Genomic DNA, 6,104 nt, shown 5'->3' with positions numbered 1-6,104 from the left:
ATTGAAAGACAAAACTGTTCATGAGACATAGGCCATGTTAATGTTAATATATTAATTTTGATTGAGAATGTATTCGTTTTTAATTAATGAGTGGTCTTAGTCCATTCGGATTGCTATAACAAAATACCACAGACTAAGTGGCTTATGGAGAAGGCAATGGCACCCCACTCCAGTACCCTTGCCTGGAAAATCCCATGGACGGAGGAGCCTGGTAGGCTGCAGTCCATGGGGTTGCTAAGAGTCGGGCACGACTGAGCGATTTCACTTTCACTTTTCACTTTCATGCATTGGAGAAGGAAATGGCAACCCACTCCAGTGTTCTTGCCTGGAGAATCCCAGGGACAGAGGAGCCTAGTGGGCTGCTGTCTATGGGGTCGCACAGAGTCGGACACGACTGAAGTGACTTAGCAGCAGCAGCAGCAGCAAGTGGCTTATAGATAAGAGGAATTTACTTCTCCCAGTTCTAGAGGCTAAACGCCCCAAGATCAGGGTGCCTGCATGATCAAGTGAGGGCCCTCATCATGGTTGCAGACTTCTGGTTGTGTCCTCACATAACAAAAGGAAATCAACCCTGAATATTCATCAGAAGGACTGATGCTGAAGCTGAAGCTCCAGTACTTTAGCCACCTGATACGAAGAGCCATTGGAAAAGACCCTGATGGTGGGAAAGAGAAGGGGGCAACAGAGGATGACATGGTTGGGTAGCATCACCAATTCAATGGACATGAGTTTGAGCAAACTCCAGGAGACAGTGAAGGACAGGGAAGCTTGGTGTGCTGCAGTCCATGGGGTCACAAAGAGTTGGATATGACTTAGCAACTGAACAACAACCACCTCATGAGCTAATGGCTTCCCAAAGGCCTCTCCTTCTAATACTGTCACTTTGCGGATTAGATTTCAACATAAGAATTTGGGGGGACACGTTTATATACTATTCACATTCATATGCAAATCATATTCTTGGTTGTTAATTAATATTGTTTGAGAACTTATTATTTCCAAAGCTCTGTTTTAAGTGCTTCACAGGTAGCATTTTTCGCAACCCCATGAGACAGGTATTATTCCTGTCATAATTCAGTAAATGAAATTGAGGTAAAAAGTTTAGTCGTTTGTGCTAGTTCCTACAGCTAGTGGGTGATGGGTTCCCAGACTATGGACCCAGGCAATCTGGCGCCAGAACATACACCCCTGACCACTCTCCTGTGACAGTCATTTCCTGGAGAGGACATCAAAGTCCTAAGAAAATGGGACATGATTTCTTAGAGAGGAGTATGCAAAACAGCTGTGTACTGATGTGGAAAAGGAGCTGGAAGGTGTGAAACATGACCACAGCTCTAAGAAACTTCTGAGTTAGCACACTGAGCTCCTGGTGTGAGTCAGCTGGACACTGTGGGTGAGGCGGCCACTCAGCGGTGCAGCTCAGATCTCCTTTCAAGAGAACCCCCTTGGAACAGGGAAACAGCCTCCAGCTGCTACATAATTAGATCTGCCCAAGCATTCAGGCTGAGGCCGTGCTCTCCCCAGGCTGTGGACAGCCAGTGACTAAGCACAATACCGCAGCCTGACATCCCTGGTCCATTCTGATGCCCCTGGTGGAGAACATTTCAGTGGGGCTCCCCGTAAGCCTGGACAAGACTCTCTGCTCCTGCCTTCCCGCTGTCCTTCCCCAGGTGTCAGACCAGCATCAGGGCTGACGGCCCACCCCTCTTACTCCTCCGCCTTTGCCCCTTTATCCTTCACAGGTGCTCCCCCCAATAAATCTGTCTTATTTATACCTGTCTGATTCTGTCTTGGCATTTACTTCTAAGAGGATCCAAGCAGACACAATGAGAGAAGTAAAAGAAGTTTGGGGAAAATGACTCTTTTAGTCTGCTTGGGTGGCTATAACAAAATACTCTAAATTATATGGCTTAAACAGCACAGATTTATTTCTCAAAGGCCTGGAAGCTGGGACGTCCAAGATCAAGATGCTGGCAGATTCAGTGAGAACCGTCATCCTGGTTTGCAACAACAGCTGGCAAGAACCCTGTTCCTCATTTGCCACAGCGACCTTCTTGGTACACCCTCACATGGCCCTGAGATCATCTCTCTCATTCCTCTTCCTTTTTGTAAGAGTTGAGATTTTTACCTAGAAGATACAAAGTATATACAAAATTATGATGAATATATGCTGGAGAGGGTATGGAGAGAAGGGAACGATCCTATGCTGTTGGTAGAAATGTAAATTGGTGCAGTCACTGTGGAGAACAGTACAGAGGCCCCTTAAGAAACAAAAAAATAGAGTTACCTTATGATCCTGCAATCCCACTCCTGGGCATATACCTGGAGAAAAATGCGGGGTCCGAAAGGATGCATGCACCCCCAATGTTCGCTTCAGCACTGTTTACGATAACCAAGACATGGAAGCAATCTAAATGTCCACTGATAGACGAATGGATAAAGAAGATGTGGTACATATATGCAACAGAATATTACTCAGCCGTTAAAAACAATGAAATAAGGTCATTTGCAGCAACATGGATAGACGTAGAGATTGTCACTCAGTGAAGACCGGCAAAGAAGGAGAAATAGCATATGCGATCCCTTACATATGGAACTTGAAAAGAAATGATACTAATGACCTTAATTACAAAACTCACAGACTTAGAGAATGAACTTATGGTTGCCATATGGAAAGAACAGGGGGAAGGGATAGTTATTGAGTTTGGTGTTGACATGTACACACTTCTATATTTAAAATGGATAACCCTATGGCTATTTCATGTTGATATATGACAGAAACCCACACAATATTGTAAAGCAATTATCCTCCAATTAAAAATAAATTTAGAAAATCAGTTCTGCCAAATAAATAAATAAATGTTTAAAAAAATAAAAATAAAATAGATAACCAACAAGGTCCTATTGTACAGCATAGGGAACCCTGTTCAACGTTATGTGGCAGCCTGGATGGGAGGGGAATTTTGAAGAGAATGGATACATTTATGTGTAACGGTGAGTCCCTTTGCTATAAACCTGAAATTATTAACATTGTTAACTATACTGTAATATAAAATAAAAAGTTTTAAAAAAGAATTGAGATTTTATTTAAGGGAGCCAAAGTATATACAAAATTATAATGAATATTGTAATAATCATAACAACAATACAAATAATGTTTTGAAAAACTTTTTTCATGCTTACTTTTTTTAAAAAACTTTTAAATTTAGATTGAAGGATAGACAATTAACAATGTTGTGATAGTTTCAGATGGACAGCAAAGGGACTCAACCAAACATATGTGTATTCATTCTCACTCCTCTTCTTATAAGGGTGCTAATCCCATTCACGAAGGCTCTATGCTCATGATTTAATTACCTTCCAAAGGCCCCACCCCTAATACATCACATGTCACATTAAGACATGTTGACAGTTGTTTTGAAGGACCACGAATATTCAATCCATACCACCCTTCTCTTGTTTTGACTATAATCTACTTGTGTTTAAATGGACATCCTAGAAACCATTAAGAAACAACCCAAGACATCCTATGATTTCTGAAATGTAAATATATATTTTGTTTGTTTTTATTTTTATTTTATTTTTTTAACTTTACAATATTGTATTGGTTTTGCCATATATCAACATGAATACACCACAGGTATACACGTGTTCCCCATCCTGAACCCTCCTCCCTCCTCCCTCCCCATACCATCCCTCTGGGTTGTCCCAGTATACCAGGCCCAAGCATCCAGTATCGTGCATCGAACCCGGACTGGCGACTCATTTCATATATGATATTATACATGTTTCAATGCCATTCTCCCAAATTATCCCACCCTCTCCCTCTCCCACGGAGTCCAAAAGACTGTTCTATACATCAGTGTCTCTTTTGCTGTCTCGTATACAGGGTTATTGTTACCATCTTTCTAAATTCCATATATATGGGTTAGTATACTGTATTGGTGTTTTTCTTTCTGGCTTACTTCACTCTGTATAATAGGCTCCAGTTTCATCCACCTCATTAGAACTGATACAAATGTATTCTTTTTAATGGCTGCGTAATACTCCATTGTGTATATGTACCACAGCTTTCTTATCCATTCATCTGCTGATGGACATCTAGGTGAAATGTAAATATATTTAGAATTTCCTCTTTTTCCTAGAAAAGCTGGATAGTGCTTACAAAAATACATATGACCCCCAAAGGGGGAAAAAAGGGTAGAGGAACTCAGGCAAAGGAAAATAGGGCTGGTGAGTGCCCAGCAGATGACAGGTGGAAGCAGGTGGGGCACAGATCGGCCTCGGAGCTCTCTAGTGACCCAGCAAAGAGCGGCTCCTGGCCTCTGCAGGACTCACGAAGTCTGTCAGGTAAAACCAACCCATTTCTTTCAGAAGAGGCACTGCTTCTTCAGCTGCCAAGACCTACCTATGCCAAGGACTAGACAACCAAAGTCTCATTGCTACTCCCTGGTTCTAGGGGATGGCCCAGCATCACCTGGTGCCTTGCCTGGGCTCACCCAGCCAGGAAGGGGCAGAGACAATATCTAAGCCATTAATTCAAATAAGATCAGGCGTACGGAAAGGTATGGATGTGCTGTGGGCTCAAATTTCAGGACTGGCTTAGTCATCACTAAAAATGTGGCTTGAGAAAAGCAAATTTGTGAGGGGCACCACTGTCCGAAACCACCCACCCTCACCAGGCATCGTAGTAACCATCTGTATGAGTCGTCTTACAACAGGAGGTCCTGGTAAGAAACGCAGAGCTGACTAGCTACTGCCAACTGGAAGAATTCGGAAAGGTCAAAAGGAGACACCAGACACCGCATATCCTAGCAGCCTCCCAGAACCCTTCTCTCTGGAATCCGTCTTGGATGAGGGATGCATGCTACCAGGAAGGACCCTGAGAGTGATTGGTTAGCGACAATCCTGAAACTGACACCGTCACCATAAAACCTGAGACTGCAAGTCACATGGCCGCGCAGTCCTCCTGGGCTCCCTGACCCTGCTGCCCTCTGCCCAGGCTCCCCTTCCTAACAAAGTCTCCCACTTTGTCAGTACATGTCTCCTCAGATCATTCATTTCTAAGTTTTAGACAAGAGCCCATTCTCAGGCCCTGGAAGAGATTCCCCTTCCTGCAACAAACAGTTTGATGGAGAACTCAAGGAAGGAAAGTGACAGGAATCTGGGGCCATTGAGTTATTTCTGTATCTCTCCAAGAATGCCATCGTCATATCCATTTCACTGCCTCTAAAATGCCTCTCAGGCCCCATCTCTCTGAACTGAAAGAATTAGAACGGAGGGGTATTTTTCACGGACCATTAGCTCCACATGAACTATTGTTGTTATTAATCTCCCTTCAGGCTTCCGCAGTGGGGAATGGACAGTTCCTTCTTTTTGGTAAGATCTAAAGTAGATGAAAGAGGGAGTTTAAATGATGCTTTGGCTTTGCAGGACACAAGGCTTTTCTCTCTTTTTTCAGAACAAGACATCCCAGGAGAGGAAGTGAACTTCGCAGAAATAGCAGGCATAGGGTGTGGGGAGGGGGAGCAGCCCCAACGTTCCTTTCTGAGCTCCTGTTTAGGTGTCAAGGCCCATGGGCTGGGTAGACCCCTGCCCTTTTCCAAGCATATGCTTGGCATGATGTGTTTGACACTAAAGCAAATCTGTACCCGAATTAAATCTCTGAGACAGAGTTTTGGGTGAAGTAGAAAAGAATAGCTTCATTGCTTTGCCAGGGAAAGGGGGTCACAGAGAGCTAAGGCCCTCCAAACTGTCTGTCCCCACCCCCGCCTTGGAGAAGTTTTATAGTAATGGTTCAAAGGAGGCTTGATCAGCTCAGGGACTTTCTTCTGATGGGTGGGTGGGGAGGTAAGTAGGAGTCCGAATTCATCGGTCTGTTTCCAGCTGGTCTGGGGTCTCTTGTGCTTGAGGGCAGCAAGCCCTTTTTAACCGATAAGTTCTCCCACCTGCTGGGGTTTCCCTATCTGCAGAAAAGCTGAAAGATACTGTCCTGCGTATCCCTTGATGGGAAACCAGGACTTTGCCCCAAGGCAGCACCACTGTTTCCCTTGATTGTTTGTTTCTCCCTGGTCTTGCAGCCCCTCCCTTCCCTAATTAACAAC

The 6,104-nt window shown here is 44.0% G+C and overlaps 1 long non-coding RNA gene across 1 annotated transcript; it reads right to left on the bottom strand.

The window, feature by feature from the left end:
- Positions 1-1,910: 1,910 nt before the first annotated feature.
- Positions 1,911-6,104, bottom strand: LOC133261171 (uncharacterized). The gene is made up of 2 exons (XR_009741032.1): positions 5,949-6,104; positions 1,911-2,128 (listed from the first exon to the last, which is right to left on the bottom strand). It is a non-coding gene; the product is annotated as an uncharacterized LOC133261171 (long non-coding RNA).

This window comes from Bos javanicus, chromosome 15 (assembly GCF_032452875.1).
Source record: "Bos javanicus breed banteng chromosome 15, ARS-OSU_banteng_1.0, whole genome shotgun sequence".
NCBI lineage: Eukaryota > Metazoa > Chordata > Mammalia > Artiodactyla > Bovidae > Bos > Bos javanicus.
This window is presented reverse-complemented; position numbering and strand designations above follow the sequence as displayed.